We start from the raw sequence: 21,714 nt of genomic DNA, 5'->3' as shown, positions 1-21,714 counted from the left end.
CTTGCCAAGTAAAATAAAGGTTAAATATTTTCTTTTTTACACAACACCCTTCATCAGTTTAACCCTACCCCTCATAAGTTTAACCCTACCTACCATCAGTTTAACAATATCCCTCATCAATTTAACAATATTCCTCATCAATTTAACAATACCCCTCATCAGTTTAACACTACCTCTCATCAGTTTAACATTACCCCTCATCAGTTTAACAATACCCCTCATCAGTTTAACCCTACCTACCATCAGTTTAACAATATCCCTCATCAATTTAACAATACTCCTCATCAATTTAACAATACCCCTATTCAATTTAACAATACCCCTCATCAGTTTAACACTACCTCTCATCAGTTTAACATTACCCCTCATCAGTTTAACAATACCCCTCATCAGTTTAACACTACCCCTCATCAGTTTAACAATACCCCTCATCAGTTTAACACTAGCCCTCATCAATTTCACTCTACCCCTCATCAGTTTAACAATACCCCTGATCAGTTTAACACTAGCCCTCATCAGTTTAATACTACTCCTCATCACTTTAACCCTACTCCCCATCAGTTTAACCCTACTCCCCATCAGTTTAACCCTACTCTCAATCAGTTTAACCCTACCTCCCATCAGTTTAACCCTACTCCCCATCAATTTAACCCTACTCCCCATCAGTTTAACCCTACCTCCCATCAGTTTAACCCTACTCCCCATCAGTTTAACACTACTCCCAATCAGTTTAACCCTACTCCCAATCAGTTTAACCCTACCTCCCATCAGTTTAACCCTACTCCCCATCAATTTAACCCTACTCCCCATCAGTTTAACCCTACTCCCCATCAGTTTAACACTACTCCCCATCAGTTTAACCCTACTCCCCATCAGTTTAACACTACTCCCCATCAGTTTAACCCTACTCCCCATCAGTTTAACACTACTCCCCATCAGTTTAACCCTACTCCCCATCAGTTTAACCCTACTCCCCATAAGTTTAACCCTACTCCCCATCAATTTAACCCTACTCCCAATCAGTTTAACCCTACTCCCAATCAGTTTAACCCTACTCCCCATCAGTTTAACACTACTCCCCATCAGTTTAACCCTACTCCCCATCAGTTTAACCCTACTCCCCATAAGTTTAACCCTACTCCCCATCAATTTAACCCTACTCCCAATCAGTTTAACACTACTCCCCATCACTTTAACCCTACTCCCAATCAGTTTAACCCTACTCCCCATCAGTTTAACACTACTCCCCATCAGTTTAACCCTACTCCCCATCAGTTTAACCCTACTCCCCATAAGTTTAACCCTACTCCCCATCAATTTAACCCTACTCCCAATCAGTTTAACACTACTCCCCATCACTTTAACCCTACTCCCCATAAGTTTAACCCTACTCCCCATAAGTTTAACCCTACTCCCCATCAATTTAACCCTACTCCCAATCAGTTTAACACTACTCCCCATCACTTTAACACTACTCCCCATCAGTTTAATACTACTCCTCATCACTTTAACCCTACTCCCCATCAGTTTAACCCTACTCCCAATCAGTTTAACACTACTCCCCATCACTTTAACACTACTCCTCATCACTTTAACCCTACTCCCAATCAGTTTAACCCTACCTCCCATCAGTTTAACCCTACTCCCTATCAATTTAACTCTACTCCCCATCAGTTTAACCCTACTCCCCATCAGTTTAACCCTACTCTCAATCAGTTTAACCCTACCTCCCATCAATTTAACCCTACTCCCCATCAGTTTAACCCTACTCCCCATCACTTTAACCCTACTCCCCATCAATTTAACCCTACCTCCCATCAATTTAACCCTACTCCCCATCAGTTTAACCCTACTCCCCATCAGTTTAACCCTACTCTCAATCAGTTTAATACTACTCCTCATCACTTTAACCCTACTCCCCATCAGTTTAACCCTACTCCCCATCAGTTTAACCCTACTCTCAATCAGTTTAACCCTACCTCCCATCAATTTAACCCTACTCCCCATCAGTTTAACCCTACTCCCCATCACTTTAACCCTACTCCCCATCAATTTAACCCTACCTCCCATCAATTTAACCCTACTCCCCATCAGTTTAACCCTACTCCCCATCACTTTAACCCTACTCCCCATCAATTTAACCCTACTCCCCATCAGTTTAACCCTACTCCCCATCAGTTTAACACTACTCCCCATCAGTTTAACACTACTCCCCATCACTTTAATACTACTCCCCATCACTTTAACCCTACTCCCCATCAGTTTAACCCTACTCCCAATCAGTTTAACCCTACTCCCCATCAGTTTAACCCTACTCCCCATCAGTTTAACACTACTCCCCATCACTTTAATACTACTCCCCATCACTTTAACCCTACTCCCCATCAGTTTAACCCTACTCCCAATCAGTTTAACCCTACCTCCGATCAGTTTAATACTACTCCCCATCACTTTAACCCTACTCCCCATCAGTTTAACCCTACTCCCCATCAGTTTAACCCTACTCCCCATCAGTTTAATACTACTCCCCATCACTTTAACCCTACTCCCCATCACTTTAACACTACTCCCCATCACTTTAACACTATCCCTCGTCAGTTTAACCCTACTCCCCATCAATTTATCTCTACCCCTCATCAGCTTAACCCTACTCCCCATCACATTAGCTCTACATACCATCAGTTTAACCCTACTCCCTATCAATTTAACTCTACCCCTCATCAGTTTAACACTACCCCCCATCAGTTTAACACCACCACTCTTAAATTTAACTCTGCCCCTCATCAATTTATTAACTCTACCCCTCATCAGTTTAACACTACCCCTAATCAGTTTAACAATATCCCTCATCAATTTAACAAGACCTCTACATCAATTTAACAATACCCCTCATCAATTTAACAATACCCCTCATCAGTTTAACACTAACACTCATCAGTTTAACATTACCCCTCATCAGTTTAAAAATACCACTCATCAGTTTAACCCTACTCCCCATCAGATTAGCTCTACATCCCATCAGTTTAACCCTACTCCCTATCAATTTAACTCTACCCCTCGTCAGTTTAACACTACCCCCCATCAGTTTAACACTACCCCTCTTAAATTTAACTCTGCCCCTCATCAATTTAACTCTACCCTTCATCAGTTTAACAGTACCCCTAATCAGTTTAACAATAACCCTCATCAATTTAACAATACCCCTCATCAATTTAACAATACCCCTCATCAGTTTAACACTACCACTTATCAGTTTAACACTACCCCTCATCAGTTTAAAAATACCCCTCATCAGTTTAACACAACCCCTCATCAATTTCACTCTACCCCTCATCAGTTTAACAATACCCCTCATCAGTTTAAAACTAGTCCTCATCAGTTTAACACTAGTCCTCATCAGTTTAACACTACCCCTCATCAGTCTAACACTACCCGTCATCAGTTTAACACTAGCCCTCATCAGTTTAATACTACTCCTCAACACTTTAACCCTACTCCGGATCAGTTTAACCCTACTCCCCATCAGTTTAACCCTACTCCCAATCAGTTTAACCCTACCTCCCATCAGTTTAACCCTACTCCCCATCAATTTAACCAAACTCCCCATCAGTTTAACCCTACTCCCCATCAGTTTAACCCTACTCCCCATCAGTTTAACTCTACCCCTCATAACTTTAACACTACCCCTCATCAATTTAACTCTACCCCTCTTAATCTTAACTCTACCCTTCATCAGTTTAACACTACCCCCCATCAGTTTAACTCTACCCCTCATAACTTTAACACTACCCCTCATCAATTTAACTCTACCCCTCATCAGTTTAAAACTACCCCTCATCTGTTTAACAATACCCCTCATCAGTTTAACCCTACTCCCCATCAGTTTAACCCTACTCCCCATCAATTTATCTCTACCCCTCTTAATCTTAACTCTACTCCTCATCAATTTGACAATACCCCTCATCTGTTTAATACTACCCCTCATCAGTTTAACACTATCCCTCATTAGTTTAACACTATCCCTCATCAGTTTTACACTACCCATCATCAGTTTAACACTACCCCTTATCAGTTTAACAATACCCCTCATCAGTTTAACACAACCCCTCATCAATTTCACTCTACCCCTCATCAGTTTAACACTAGCCCTCATCAGTTTAACACAACCCCTCATCAATTTCACTCTACCCCTCATCAGTTTAACACTACCCCTCATCAGTTTAACACTACCCCTCATTAGTTCAACAATACCCCTCATCAGTTTAACACTGGCCCTCATCAATTTCACTCTACCCCTCATCCGTTTAACAATACCCCTCATCAGTTTAACACTAGCCCTCATCAGTTTAATACTACTCCTCATCACTTTAACCTTACTCCCCATCAGTTTAACCCTACTCCCCATCAGTTTAACCCTACTCCCAATCAGTTTAACCCTACCTCCCATCAGTTTAACCCTACTCCCCATCAGTTTAACCCTACTCCCCATCACTTTAACACTACTCCCCATCAATTTAACCCTACTCCCAATCAGTTTAACCCTACCTCCCATCAGTTTAACCCTACTCCCTATCAATTTAACTCTACCCCTCGTCAGTTTAACACTACCCCCCATCAGTTTAACACTACCCCTCTTAAATTTAACTCTGCCCCTCATCAATTTAACTCTACCCCTCATCAGTTTAACAATACCCCTCATCAATTTAACTCTACCCCTCATCAGTTTAACAATACCCCTCATCAATTTCACTCTACCCCTCATCAGTTTAACACTACCCCTCATCAGTTTAACACTACCCCTCATTAGTTCAACAATACCCCTCATCAGTTTAACACTGGCCCTCATCAATTTCACTCTACCCCTCATCAGTTTAACAATACCCCTCATCAGTTTAACACTAGCCCTCATCAGTTTAATACTACTCCTCATCACTTTAACCCTACTCCCCATCAGTTTAACCCTACTCCCCATCAGTTTAACCCTACTCCCAATCAGTTTAACCCTACCTCCCATCAGTTTAACCCTACTCCCCATCAGTTTAACCCTACTCCCCATCACTTTAACACTACTCCCCATCAATTTAACCCTACTCCCAATCAGTTTAACCCTACCTCCCATCAGTTTAACCCTACTCCCTATCAATTTAACTCTACCCCTCGTCAGTTTAACACTACCCCCCATCAGTTTAACACTACCCCTCTTAAATTTAACTCTGCCCCTCATCAATTTAACTCTACCCCTCATCAGTTTAACACTACCCCTAATCAGTTTAACAATATCCCTCATCAATTTAACAAGACCTCTACATCAATTTAACAATACCCCTCATCAATTTAACAATACCCCTCATCAGTTTAACACTAACACTCATCAGTTTAACATTACCCCTCATCAGTTTAAAAATACCACTCATCAGTTTAACCCTACTCCCCATCAGATTAGCTCTACATCCCATCAGTTTAACCCTACTCCCTATCAATTTAACTCTACCCCTCGTCAGTTTAACACTACCCCCCATCAGTTTAACACTACCCCTCTTAAATTTAACTCTGCCCCTCATCAATTTAACTCTACCCTTCATCAGTTTAACAGTACCCCTAATCAGTTTAACAATAACCCTCATCAATTTAACAATACCCCTCATCAATTTAACAATACCCCTCATCAGTTTAACACTACCACTTATCAGTTTAACACTACCCCTCATCAGTTTAAAAATACCCCTCATCAGTTTAACACAACCCCTCATCAATTTCACTCTACCCCTCATCAGTTTAACAATACCCCTCATCAGTTTAAAACTAGTCCTCATCAGTTTAACACTAGTCCTCATCAGTTTAACACTACCCCTCATCAGTCTAACACTACCCGTCATCAGTTTAACACTAGCCCTCATCAGTTTAATACTACTCCTCAACACTTTAACCCTACTCCGGATCAGTTTAACCCTACTCCCCATCAGTTTAACCCTACTCCCAATCAGTTTAACCCTACCTCCCATCAGTTTAACCCTACTCCCCATCAATTTAACCAAACTCCCCATCAGTTTAACCCTACTCCCCATCAGTTTAACCCTACTCCCCATCAGTTTAACTCTACCCCTCATAACTTTAACACTACCCCTCATCAATTTAACTCTACCCCTCTTAATCTTAACTCTACCCTTCATCAGTTTAACACTACCCCCCATCAGTTTAACTCTACCCCTCATAACTTTAACACTACCCCTCATCAATTTAACTCTACCCCTCATCAGTTTAAAACTACCCCTCATCTGTTTAACAATACCCCTCATCAGTTTAACCCTACTCCCCATCAGTTTAACCCTACTCCCCATCAATTTATCTCTACCCCTCTTAATCTTAACTCTACTCCTCATCAATTTGACAATACCCCTCATCTGTTTAATACTACCCCTCATCAGTTTAACACTATCCCTCATTAGTTTAACACTATCCCTCATCAGTTTTACACTACCCATCATCAGTTTAACACTACCCCTTATCAGTTTAACAATACCCCTCATCAGTTTAACACAACCCCTCATCAATTTCACTCTACCCCTCATCAGTTTAACACTAGCCCTCATCAGTTTAACACAACCCCTCATCAATTTCACTCTACCCCTCATCAGTTTAACACTACCCCTCATCAGTTTAACACTACCCCTCATTAGTTCAACAATACCCCTCATCAGTTTAACACTGGCCCTCATCAATTTCACTCTACCCCTCATCCGTTTAACAATACCCCTCATCAGTTTAACACTAGCCCTCATCAGTTTAATACTACTCCTCATCACTTTAACCTTACTCCCCATCAGTTTAACCCTACTCCCCATCAGTTTAACCCTACTCCCAATCAGTTTAACCCTACCTCCCATCAGTTTAACCCTACTCCCCATCAGTTTAACCCTACTCCCCATCACTTTAACACTACTCCCCATCAATTTAACCCTACTCCCAATCAGTTTAACCCTACCTCCCATCAGTTTAACCCTACTCCCTATCAATTTAACTCTACCCCTCGTCAGTTTAACACTACCCCCCATCAGTTTAACACTACCCCTCTTAAATTTAACTCTGCCCCTCATCAATTTAACTCTACCCCTCATCAGTTTAACAATACCCCTCATCAATTTAACTCTACCCCTCATCAGTTTAACAATACCCCTCATCAATTTCACTCTACCCCTCATCAGTTTAACACTACCCCTCATCAGTTTAACACTACCCCTCATTAGTTCAACAATACCCCTCATCAGTTTAACACTGGCCCTCATCAATTTCACTCTACCCCTCATCAGTTTAACAATACCCCTCATCAGTTTAACACTAGCCCTCATCAGTTTAATACTACTCCTCATCACTTTAACCCTACTCCCCATCAGTTTAACCCTACTCCCCATCAGTTTAACCCTACTCCCAATCAGTTTAACCCTACCTCCCATCAGTTTAACCCTACTCCCCATCAGTTTAACCCTACTCCCCATCACTTTAACACTACTCCCCATCAATTTAACCCTACTCCCAATCAGTTTAACCCTACCTCCCATCAGTTTAACCCTACTCCCTATCAATTTAACTCTACCCCTCGTCAGTTTAACACTACCCCCCATCAGTTTAACACTACCCCTCTTAAATTTAACTCTGCCCCTCATCAATTTAACTCTACCCCTCATCAGTTTAACAATACCCCTCATCAATTTAACTCTACCCCTCATCAGTTTAACAATACCCCTCATCAGTTTAAAACTAGTCCTCATCAGTTTAACACTAGTCCTCATCAGTTTAACACTACCCCTCATCAGTCTAACACTACCCGTCATCAGTTTAACACTAGCCCTCATCAGTTTAATACTACTCCTCAACACTTTAACCCTACTCCGGGAACTTTTTAACCCTACTCCCAATCAGTTTAACCCTACCTCCCATCAGTTTAACCCTACTCCCCATCAATTTAACCAAACTCCCCATCAGTTTAACCCTACTCCCCATCAGTTTAACCCTACTCCCCATCAGTTTAACTCTACCCCTCATAACTTTAACACTACCCCTCATCAATTTAACTCTACCCCTCTTAATCTTAACTCTACCCTTCATCAGTTTAACACTACCCCCCATCAGTTTAACTCTACCCCTCATAACTTTAACACTACCCCTCATCAATTTAACTCTACCCCTCATCAGTTTAAAACTACCCCTCATCTGTTTAACAATACCCCTCATCAGTTTAACCCTACTCCCCATCAGTTTAACCCTACTCCCCATCAATTTATCTCTACCCCTCTTAATCTTAACTCTACTCCTCATCAATTTGACAATACCCCTCATCTGTTTAATACTACCCCTCATCAGTTTAACACTATCCCTCATTAGTTTAACACTATCCCTCATCAGTTTTACACTACCCATCATCAGTTTAACACTACCCCTTATCAGTTTAACAATACCCCTCATCAGTTTAACACAACCCCTCATCAATTTCACTCTACCCCTCATCAGTTTAACACTAGCCCTCATCAGTTTAACACAACCCCTCATCAATTTCACTCTACCCCTCATCAGTTTAACACTACCCCTCATCAGTTTAACACTACCCCTCATTAGTTCAACAATACCCCTCATCAGTTTAACACTGGCCCTCATCAATTTCACTCTACCCCTCATCCGTTTAACAATACCCCTCATCAGTTTAACACTAGCCCTCATCAGTTTAATACTACTCCTCATCACTTTAACCTTACTCCCCATCAGTTTAACCCTACTCCCCATCAGTTTAACCCTACTCCCAATCAGTTTAACCCTACCTCCCATCAGTTTAACCCTACTCCCCATCAGTTTAACCCTACTCCCCATCACTTTAACACTACTCCCCATCAATTTAACCCTACTCCCAATCAGTTTAACCCTACCTCCCATCAGTTTAACCCTACTCCCTATCAATTTAACTCTACCCCTCGTCAGTTTAACACTACCCCCCATCAGTTTAACACTACCCCTCTTAAATTTAACTCTGCCCCTCATCAATTTAACTCTACCCCTCATCAGTTTAACAATACCCCTCATCAATTTAACTCTACCCCTCATCAGTTTAACAATACCCCTCATCAATTTCACTCTACCCCTCATCAGTTTAACACTACCCCTCATCAGTTTAACACTACCCCTCATTAGTTCAACAATACCCCTCATCAGTTTAACACTGGCCCTCATCAATTTCACTCTACCCCTCATCAGTTTAACAATACCCCTCATCAGTTTAACACTAGCCCTCATCAGTTTAATACTACTCCTCATCACTTTAACCCTACTCCCCATCAGTTTAACCCTACTCCCCATCAGTTTAACCCTACTCCCAATCAGTTTAACCCTACCTCCCATCAGTTTAACCCTACTCCCCATCAGTTTAACCCTACTCCCCATCACTTTAACACTACTCCCCATCAATTTAACCCTACTCCCAATCAGTTTAACCCTACCTCCCATCAGTTTAACCCTACTCCCTATCAATTTAACTCTACCCCTCGTCAGTTTAACACTACCCCCCATCAGTTTAACACTACCCCTCTTAAATTTAACTCTGCCCCTCATCAATTTAACTCTACCCCTCATCAGTTTAACAATACCCCTCATCAATTTAACTCTACCCCTCATCAGTTTAACAATACCCCTCATCAGTTTAAAACTAGTCCTCATCAGTTTAACACTAGTCCTCATCAGTTTAACACTACCCCTCATCAGTCTAACACTACCCGTCATCAGTTTAACACTAGCCCTCATCAGTTTAATACTACTCCTCAACACTTTAACCCTACTCCGGGAACTTTTTAACCCTACTCCCAATCAGTTTAACCCTACCTCCCATCAGTTTAACCCTACTCCCCATCAATTTAACCAAACTCCCCATCAGTTTAACCCTACTCCCCATCAGTTTAACCCTACTCCCCATCAGTTTAACTCTACCCCTCATAACTTTAACACTACCCCTCATCAATTTAACTCTACCCCTCTTAATCTTAACTCTACCCTTCATCAGTTTAACACTACCCCCCATCAGTTTAACTCTACCCCTCATAACTTTAACACTACCCCTCATCAATTTAACTCTACCCCTCATCAGTTTAAAACTACCCCTCATCTGTTTAACAATACCCCTCATCAGTTTAACCCTACTCCCCATCAGTTTAACCCTACTCCCCATCAATTTATCTCTACCCCTCTTAATCTTAACTCTACTCCTCATCAATTTGACAATACCCCTCATCTGTTTAATACTACCCCTCATCAGTTTAACACTATCCCTCATTAGTTTAACACTATCCCTCATCAGTTTTACACTACCCATCATCAGTTTAACACTACCCCTTATCAGTTTAACAATACCCCTCATCAGTTTAACACAACCCCTCGTCAACTTCACTCTACCCCTCATCAGTTTAACACTAGCCCTCATCAGTTTAACACAACCCCTCATCAATTTCACTCTACCCCTCATCAGTTTAACACTACCCCTCATCAGTTTAACACTACCCCTCATTAGTTCAACAATACCCCTCGTCAGTTTAACACTGGCCCTCATCAATTTCACTCTACCCCTCATCAGTTTAACCCTACTCCCCATCAGTTTAACCCTACTCCCCATCAGTTTAACCCTACTCCCAATCAGTTTAACCCTACCTCCCATCAGTTTAACCCTACTCCCCATCAGTTTAACCCTACTCCCCATCAGTTTAACCCTACTCCCTATCAATTTAACTCTACCCCTCGTCAGTTTAACACTACCCCCCATCAGTTTAACACTACCCCTCTTAAATTTAACTCTGCCCCTCATCAATTTAACTCTACCCCTCATCAGTTTAACAATACCCCTCATCAATTTAACTCTACCCCTCATCAGTTTAACAATACCCCTCATCAATTTCACTCTACCCCTCATCAGTTTAACACTACCCCTCATCAGTTTAACACTACCCCTCATTAGTTCAACAATACCCATCATCAGTTTAACACTGGCCCTCATCAATTTCACTCTACCCCTCATCAGTTTAACAATACCCCTCATCAGTTTAACACTAGCCCTCATCAGTTTAATACTACTCCTCATCACTTTAACCCTACTCCCCATCAGTTTAACCCTACTCCCCATCAGTTTAACCCTACTCCCAATCAGTTTAACCCTACCTCCCATCAGTTTAACCCTACTCCCCATCAGTTTAACCCTACTCCCCATCACTTTAACACTACTCCCCATCAATTTAACCCTACTCCCAATCAGTTTAACCCTACTCCCCATCAATTTAACCCTACTCCCTATCAATTTAACTCTACCCCTCGTCAGTTTAACACTACCCCTCATAACTTTAACACTACCCCTCATCAATTTAACTCTACCCCTCTTAATCTTAACTCTACCCTTCATCAGTTTAACACTACCCCCCATCAGTTTAACTCTACCCCTCATAACTTTAACACTACCCCTCATCAATTTAACTCTACCCCTCATCAGTTTAAAACTACCCCTCATCTGTTTAACAATACCCCTCATCAGTTTAACCCTACTCCCCATCAGTTTAACCCTACTCCCCATCAATTTATCTCTACCCCTCTTAATCTTAACTCTACTCCTCATCAATTTGACAATACCCCTCATCTGTTTAATACTACCCCTCATCAGTTTAACACTATCCCTCATTAGTTTAACACTATCCCTCATCAGTTTTACACTACCCATCATCAGTTTAACACTACCCCTTATCAGTTTAACAATACCCCTCATCAGTTTAACACAACCCCTCGTCAACTTCACTCTACCCCTCATCAGTTTAACACTAGCCCTCATCAGTTTAACACAACCCCTCATCAATTTCACTCTACCCCTCATCAGTTTAACACTACCCCTCATCAGTTTAACACTACCCCTCATTAGTTCAACAATACCCCTCGTCAGTTTAACACTGGCCCTCATCAATTTCACTCTACCCCTCATCAGTTTAACCCTACTCCCCATCAGTTTAACCCTACTCCCCATCAGTTTAACCCTACTCCCAATCAGTTTAACCCTACCTCCCATCAGTTTAACCCTACTCCCCATCAGTTTAACCCTACTCCCCATCAGTTTAACCCTACTCCCTATCAATTTAACTCTACCCCTCGTCAGTTTAACACTACCCCCCATCAGTTTAACACTACCCCTCTTAAATTTAACTCTGCCCCTCATCAATTTAACTCTACCCCTCATCAGTTTAACAATACCCCTCATCAATTTAACTCTACCCCTCATCAGTTTAACAATACCCCTCATCAATTTCACTCTACCCCTCATCAGTTTAACACTACCCCTCATCAGTTTAACACTACCCCTCATTAGTTCAACAATACCCATCATCAGTTTAACACTGGCCCTCATCAATTTCACTCTACCCCTCATCAGTTTAACAATACCCCTCATCAGTTTAACACTAGCCCTCATCAGTTTAATACTACTCCTCATCACTTTAACCCTACTCCCCATCAGTTTAACCCTACTCCCCATCAGTTTAACCCTACTCCCAATCAGTTTAACCCTACCTCCCATCAGTTTAACCCTACTCCCCATCAGTTTAACCCTACTCCCCATCACTTTAACACTACTCCCCATCAATTTAACCCTACTCCCAATCAGTTTAACCCTACTCCCCATCAATTTAACCCTACTCCCTATCAATTTAACTCTACCCCTCGTCAGTTTAACACTACCCCCCATCAGTTTAACACTACCCCTCTTAAATTTAACTCTGCCCCTCATCAATTTAACTCTACCCCTCATCAGTTTAACAATACCCCTCATCAATTTAACTCTACCCCTCATCAGTTTAACAATACCCCTCATCAGTTTAAAACTAGTCCTCATCAGTTTAACACTAGTCCTCATCAGTTTAACACTACCCCTCATCAGTCTAACACTACCCATCATCAGTTTAACACTAGCCCTCATCAGTTTAATACTACTCCTCAACACTTTAACCCTACTCCGGATCAGTTTAACCCTACTCCCCATCAGTTTAACCCTACTCCCAATCAGTTTAACCCTACCTCCCATCAGTTTAACCCTACTCCCCATCAATTTAACCAAAGTCCCCATCAGTTTAACCCTACTCCCCATCAGTTTAACCCTACTCCCCATCAGTTTAACTCTACCCCTCATAACTTTAACACTACCCCTCATCAATTTAACTCTACCCCTCTTAATCTTAACTCTACCCTTCATCAGTTTAACACTACCCCCCATCAGTTTAACTCTACCCCTCATAACTTTAACACTACCCCTCATCAATTTAACTCTACCCCTCATCAGTTTAAAACTACCCCTCATCTGTTTAACAATACCCCTCATCAGTTTAACCCTACTCCCCATCAGTTTAACCCTACTCCCCATCAATTTATCTCTACCCCTCTTAATCTTAACTCTACTCCTCATCAATTTGACAATACCCCTCATCTGTTTAATACTACCCCTCATCAGTTTAACACTACCCCTCATCAGTTTAACCCTACCTCCCATCAGTTTAACCCTACTCCCTATCAATTTAACTCTACCCCTCGTCAGTTTAACACTACCCCCCATCAGTTTAACACTACCCCTCTTAAATTTAACTCTGCCCCTCATCAATTTAACTCTACCCCTCATCAGTTTAACAATACCCCTCATCAATTTAACTCTACCCCTCATCAGTTTAACAATACCCCTCATCAATTTCACTCTACCCCTCATCAATTTCACTCTACCCCTCATCAGTTTAACAATACCCCTCATCAGTTTAACTCTACCCCTCATAACTTTAACACTACCCCTCATCAATTTAACTCTACCCCTCTTAATCTTAACTCTACCCTTCATCAGTTTAACACTACCCCCCATCAGTTTAACTCTACCCCTCATAACTTTAACACTACCCCTCATCAATTTAACTCTACCCCTCATCAGTTTAAAACTACCCCTCATCTGTTTAACAATACCCCTCATCAGTTTAACCCTACTCCCCATCAGTTTAACCCTACTCCCCATCAATTTATCTCTACCCCTCTTAATCTTAACTCTACTCCTCATCAATTTGACAATACCCCTCATCTGTTTAATACTACCCCTCATCAGTTTAACACTATCCCTCATTAGTTTAACACTATCCCTCATCAGTTTTACACTACCCATCATCAGTTTAACACTACCCCTTATCAGTTTAACAATACCCCTCATCAGTTTAACACAACCCCTCGTCAACTTCACTCTACCCCTCATCAGTTTAACACTAGCCCTCATCAGTTTAACACAACCCCTCATCAATTTCACTCTACCCCTCATCAGTTTAACACTACCCCTCATCAGTTTAACACTACCCCTCATTAGTTCAACAATACCCCTCATCAGTTTAACACTGGCCCTCATCAATTTCACTCTACCCCTCATCAGTTTAACCCTACTCCCCATCAGTTTAACCCTACTCCCCATCAGTTTAACCCTACTCCCAATCAGTTTAACCCTACCTCCCATCAGTTTAACCCTACTCCCCATCAGTTTAACCCTACTCCCCATCAGTTTAACCCTACTCCCTATCAATTTAACTCTACCCCTCGTCAGTTTAACACTACCCCCCATCAGTTTAACACTACCCCTCTTAAATTTAACTCTGCCCCTCATCAATTTAACTCTACCCCTCATCAGTTTAACAATACCCCTCATCAATTTAACTCTACCCCTCATCAGTTTAACAATACCCCTCATCAATTTCACTCTACCCCTCATCAGTTTAACACTACCCCTCATCAGTTTAACACTACCCCTCATTAGTTCAACAATACCCATCATCAGTTTAACACTGGCCCTCATCAATTTCACTCTACCCCTCATCAGTTTAACAATACCCCTCATCAGTTTAACACTAGCCCTCATCAGTTTAATACTACTCCTCATCACTTTAACCCTACTCCCCATCAGTTTAACCCTACTCCCCATCAGTTTAACCCTACTCCCAATCAGTTTAACCCTACCTCCCATCAGTTTAACCCTACTCCCCATCAGTTTAACCCTACTCCCCATCACTTTAACACTACTCCCCATCAATTTAACCCTACTCCCAATCAGTTTAACCCTACTCCCCATCAATTTAACCCTACTCCCTATCAATTTAACTCTACCCCTCGTCAGTTTAACACTACCCCCCATCAGTTTAACACTACCCCTCTTAAATTTAACTCTGCCCCTCATCAATTTAACTCTACCCCTCATCAGTTTAACAATACCCCTCATCAATTTAACTCTACCCCTCATCAGTTTAACAATACCCCTCATCAGTTTAAAACTAGTCCTCATCAGTTTAACACTAGTCCTCATCAGTTTAACACTACCCCTCATCAGTCTAACACTACCCGTCATCAGTTTAACACTAGCCCTCATCAGTTTAATACTACTCCTCAACACTTTAACCCTACTCCGGATCAGTTTAACCCTACTCCCCATCAGTTTAACCCTACTCCCAATCAGTTTAACCCTACCTCCCATCAGTTTAACCCTACTCCCCATCAATTTAACCAAAGTCCCCATCAGTTTAACCCTACTCCCCATCAGTTTAACCCTACTCCCCATCAGTTTAACTCTACCCCTCATAACTTTAACACTACCCCTCATCAATTTAACTCTACCCCTCTTAATCTTAACTCTACCCTTCATCAGTTTAACACTACCCCCCATCAGTTTAACTCTACCCCTCATAACTTTAACACTACCCCTCATCAATTTAACTCTACCCCTCATCAGTTTAAAACTACCCCTCATCTGTTTAACAATACCCCTCATCAGTTTAACCCTACTCCCCATCAGTTTAACCCTACTCCCCATCAATTTATCTCTACCCCTCTTAATCTTAACTCTACTCCTCATCAATTTGACAATACCCCTCATCTGTTTAATACTACCCCTCATCAGTTTAACACTATCCCTCATTAGTTTAACACTATCCCTCATCAGTTTTACACTACCCATCATCAGTTTAACACTACCCCTTATCAGTTTAACAATACCCCTCATCAGTTTAACACAACCCCTCATCAATTTCACTCTACCCCTCATCAGTTTAACACTAGCCCTCATCAGTTTAACACAACCCCTCATCAATTTCACTCTACCCCTCATCAGTTTAACACTACGCCTCATCAGTTTAACACTACCCCTCATTAGTTCAACAATACCCCTCATCAGTTTAACACTGGCCCTCATCAATTTCACTCTACCCCTCATCAGTTTAACAATACCCCTAATCAGTTTAACACTAGCCCTCATCAGTTTAATACTACTCCTCATCACTTTAACCCTACTCCCCATCAGTTTAACCCTACTCCCCATCAGTTTAACCCTACTCCCAATCAGTTTAACCCTACCTCCCATCAGTTTAACCCTACTCCCCATCAGTTTAACCCTACTCCCCATCACTTTAACACTACTCCCCATCAATTTAACCCTACTCCCAATCAGTTTAACCCTACCTCCGATCAGTTTAACCCTACTCCCTATCAATTTAACTCTACCCCTCGTCAGTTTAACACTACCCCCCATCAGTTTAACACTACCCCTCTTAAATTTAACTCTGCCCCTCATCAATTTAACTCTACCCCTCATCAGTTTAACAGTACCCCTAATCAGTTTAACAATAACCCTCATCAATTTAACAATACCCCTCATCAATTTAACAATACCCCTAATCAGTTTAACACTAACACTCATCAGTTTAACACTACCCCTCATCAGTTTAAAAATACCCCTCATCAGTTTAACACAACCCCTCATCAATTTCACTCTACCCCTCATCAGTTTAACAATACCCCTCATCAGTTTAAAACTAGTCCTCATCAGTTTAACACTAGTCCTCATCAGTTTAACACTACCCCTCATCAGTCTAACACTACCCCTCATCAGTTTAACAATACCCCTCATCAATTTCACTCTACCCCTCATCAGTTTAACAATACTCCTCATCAGTTTAACACTAGCCCTCATCAGTTTAATACTACTCCTAAACACTTTAACCCTACTACGCATCAGTTTAACCCTACTCCCAATCAGTTTAACCCTACCTCCCATCAGTTTAACCCTACTCCCCATCAATTTAACCTTACTCCCCATCAGTTTAACCCTACTCCCCATCAGTTTAACCCTACTCCCCATCAGTTTAACCCTACTCCCCATCAATTTATCTCTACCCCTCTTAATCTTAAATCTACCCCTCATCAGTTTAACAATACCCCTCATCAGTTTAACACTGGCCCTCATCAATTTCACTCTACCCCCCATCAGTTTAACCCTTCTCCCCATCAGTTTAGCTCTACATCCCATAACTTTAACCCTACTCCCCATCAGTTTAACCCTATCTCCCATCAGTTTAGCCCTACTCCCTATCAATTTAACTCTACCCTTCATCAGTTTAACACTACCCCCCATCAGTTTAACACTACCCTCTTAAATTTAACTCTGCCCCTCATCAATTTAACTCTACCCCTCATCAGTTTAACACTACCACTCATCAGTTTAACACTACCCCTCATCTGTTTAAAAATACCCCTCATCAGTTTAACACAACCCCTCATCAATTTCACTCTACCCCTCATCAGTTTAACAATACACCTCATCAGTTTAACACTAGTCCTCATCAGTTTAACACTAGTCCTCATCAGTTTAACACTACCCCTCATCAGTTTAACACTAGCCCTCATCAGTTTAACACTACCCCTCATCAGTTTAACAATACCCCTCATCAATTTCACTCTACCCCTCATCAGTTTAACAATACTCCTCATCAGTTTAACACTAGCCCTCATCAGTTTAATACTACTCCTCAACACTTTAACCCTACTCCCCATCAGTTTAACCCTACTCCCCAGCAGTTTAACCCTACTCCCAATCAGTTTAACCCTACCTCCCATCAGTTTAACCCTACTCCCTATCAATTTAACTCTACCCCTCGTCAGTTTAACCCTACCCCCCATCAGTTTAACACTACCCCTCTTAAATTGAACTCTGCCCCTCATCAATTTAACTCTACCCCTCATCAGTATAACAGTACCCCTAATCAGTTTAACAATAACCCTCATCAATTTAACAATACCCCTCATCAATTTAACAATACCCCTCATCAGTATAACACTACCACTCATCAGTTTAACACTACCCCTCATCAGTTTAAAAATACCCCTCATCAGTTTAACACAACCCCTCATCAATTTCACTCTACCCCTCATCAGTTTAACAATACCCCTCATCAGTTTAACACTAGTCCTCATCAGTCTAACACTACCCCTCATCAGTTTAACAATACCTCTCATCAATTTCACTCTACCCCTCATCAGTTTAACAATACTCCTCATCAGTTTAACACTAGCCCTCATCAGTTTAATACTACTCCTAAACACTTTAACCCTACTCCACATCAGTTTAACCCTACTCCCAATCAGTTTAACCCTACCTCCCATCAGTTTAACCCTACTCCCCATCAATTTAACCCTACTCCTCATCAGTTTAACCCTACTCCCCATCAGTTTAACCCTACTCCCCATAAGTTTAACCCTACTCCCCATCAATTTATCTCTACCCCTCTTAATCTTAAATCTACCCCTCATCAGTTTAACAATTCCCCTCATCAGTTTAACACTGGCCCTCATCAATTTCACTCTACCCCTCATCAGTTTAACAATACCCCTCATCAGTTTAACACTAGCCCTCATCATTTTAACACTGGCCCTCATCACTTTAACCCTACTCCCCATCAGTTTAACCCTACTCCCCATCAGTTTAACCCTACTCCCAATCAGTTTAACCCTACCTCCCATCAGTTTAACCCTACTCCCCATCAGTTTAACCCTACTCCCCATCAGTTTAACCCTACTCCCCATAAGTTTAACACTACTCCCCATCAATTTATCTCTACCCCTCATCAGTTTAACCCTACTCCCCATCAGTTTAACCCTACTCCCCATCAATTTATCTCTACCCCTCTTAATCTTAAATCTACCCCTCATCAGTTTAACAATACCCCTCATCAGTTTAACACTGGCCCTCATCAATTTCACTCTACCCCCATCAGTTTAACCCTTCTCCCCATCAGTTTAGCTCTACATCCCATAACTTTAACCCTACTCCCCATCAGTTTAACCCTATCTCCCATCAGTTTAGCCCTACTCCCTATCAATTTAACTCTACCCTTCATCAGTTTAACACTACCCCCCATCAGTTTAACACTACCCTCTTAAATTTAACTCTGCCCCTCATCAATTTAACTCTACCCCTCATCAGTTTAACACTACCACTCATCAGTTTAACACTACCCCTCATCTGTTTAAAAATACCCCTCATCAGTTTAACACAACCCCTCATCAATTTCACTCTACCCCTCATCAGTTTAACAATACACCTCATCAGTTTAACACTAGTCCTCATCAGTTTAACACTAGTCCTCATCAGTTTAACACTACCCCCCATCAGTTTAACACTACCCCTCATCAGTTTAACACTAGCCCTCATCAGTTTAACACTACCCCTCATCAGTTTAACAATACCCCTCATCAATTTCACTCTACCCCTCATCAGTTTAACAATACTCCTCATCAGTTTAACACTAGCCCTCATCAGTTTAATACTACTCCTCAACACTTTAACCCTACTCCCCATCAGTTTAACCCTACTCCCCATCAGTTTAACCCTACTCCCAATCAGTTTAACCCTACCTCCCATCAGTTTAACCCTACTCCCTATCAATTTAACTCTACCCCTCGTCAGTTTAACCCTACCCCCCATCAGTTTAACACTACCCCTCTTAAATTTAACCCTGCCCCTCATCAATTTAACTCTACCCCTCATCAGTATAACAGTACCCCTAATCAGTTTAACAATAACCCTCATCAATTTAACAATACCCCTCATCAATTTAACAATACCCCTCATCAGTATAACACTACCACTCATCAGTTTAACACTACCCCTCATCAGTTTAAAAATACCCCTCATCAGTTTAACACAACCCCTCATCAATTTCACTCTACCCCTCATCAGTTTAACAATACCCCTCATCAGTTTAACACTAGTCCTCATCAGTCTAACACTACCCCTCATCAGTTTAACAATACCTCTCATCAATTTCACTCTACCCCTCATCAGTTTAACAATACTCCTCATCAGTTTAACACTAGCCCTCATCAGTTTAATACTACTCCTAAACACTTTAACCCTACTCCACATCAGTTTAACCCTACTCCCAATCAGTTTAACCCTACCTCCCATCAGTTTAACCCTACTCCCCATCAATTTAACCCTACTCCTCATCAGTTTAACCCTACTCCCCATCAGTTTAACCCTGCTCCCCATAAGTTTAACCCTACTCCCCATCAATTTATCTCTACCCCTCTTAATCTTAAATCTACCCCTCATCAGTTTAACAATTCCCCTCATCAGTTTAACACTGGCCCTCATCAATTTCACTCTACCCCTCATCAGTTTAACAATACCCCTCATCAGTTTAACACTAGCCCTCATCAGTTTAACACTGGCCCTCATCACTTTAACCCTACTCCCCATCAGTTTAACCCTACTCCCCATCAGTTTAACCCTACTCCCAATCAGTTTAACCCTACCTCCCATCAGTTTAACCCTACTCCCCATCAGTTTAACCCTACTCCCCATCAGTTTAACCCTACCTCCCATCAGTTTAACCCTACTCCCTATCAATTTAACTCTACCCCTCGTCAGTTTAACCCTACCCCCCATCAGTTTAACTTTAACCCTACTCCCCATCAGTTTAACCCTATCTCCCATCAGTTTAGCCCTACTCACTATCAATTTAACTCTACCCTTCATCAGTTTAACACTACCCCCCATCAGTTTAACACTACCCTCTTAAATTTAACTCTGCCCCTCATCTGTTTAAAAATACCCCTCATCAGTTTAACACAACCCCTCATCAATTTCACTCTACCCCTCATCAGTTTAACAATACACCTCATCAGTTTAACACTAGTCCTCATCAGTTTAACACTAGTCCTCATCAGTTTAACACTACCCCCCATCAGTTTAACACTACCCCTCATCAGTTTAACACTAGCCCTCATCAGTTTAACAATACCCCTCATCAATTTCACTCTACCCCTCATCAGTTTAACAATACTCCTCATCAGTTTAACACTAGCCCTCATCAGTTTAATACTACTCCTCAACACTTTAACCCTACTCCCCATCAGTTTAACCCTACTCCCCATCAGTTTAACCCTACTCCCAATCAGTTTAACCCTACCTCCCATCAGTTTAACCCTACTCCCTATCAATTTAACTCTACCCCTCGTCAGTTTAACCCTACCCCCCATCAGTTTAACACTACCCCTCTTAAATTTAACTCTGCCCCTCATCAATTTAACTCTACCCCTCATCAGTATAACAGTACCCCTAATCAGTTTAACAATAACCCTCATCAATTTAACAATACCCCTCATCAATTTAACAATACCCCTCATCAGTATAACACTACCACTCATCAGTTTAACACTACCCCTCATCAGTTTAAAAATACCCCTCATCAGTTTAACACAACCCCTCATCAATTTCACTCTACCCCTCATCAGTTTAACAATACCCCTCATCAGTTTAACACTAGTCCTCATCAGTCTAACACTACCCCTCATCAGTTTAACAATACCTCTCAT

Source organism: Oncorhynchus mykiss, chromosome 4 (assembly GCF_013265735.2).
Source record: "Oncorhynchus mykiss isolate Arlee chromosome 4, USDA_OmykA_1.1, whole genome shotgun sequence".
Lineage (NCBI taxonomy): Eukaryota > Metazoa > Chordata > Actinopteri > Salmoniformes > Salmonidae > Oncorhynchus > Oncorhynchus mykiss.
This window is presented reverse-complemented; position numbering follows the sequence as displayed.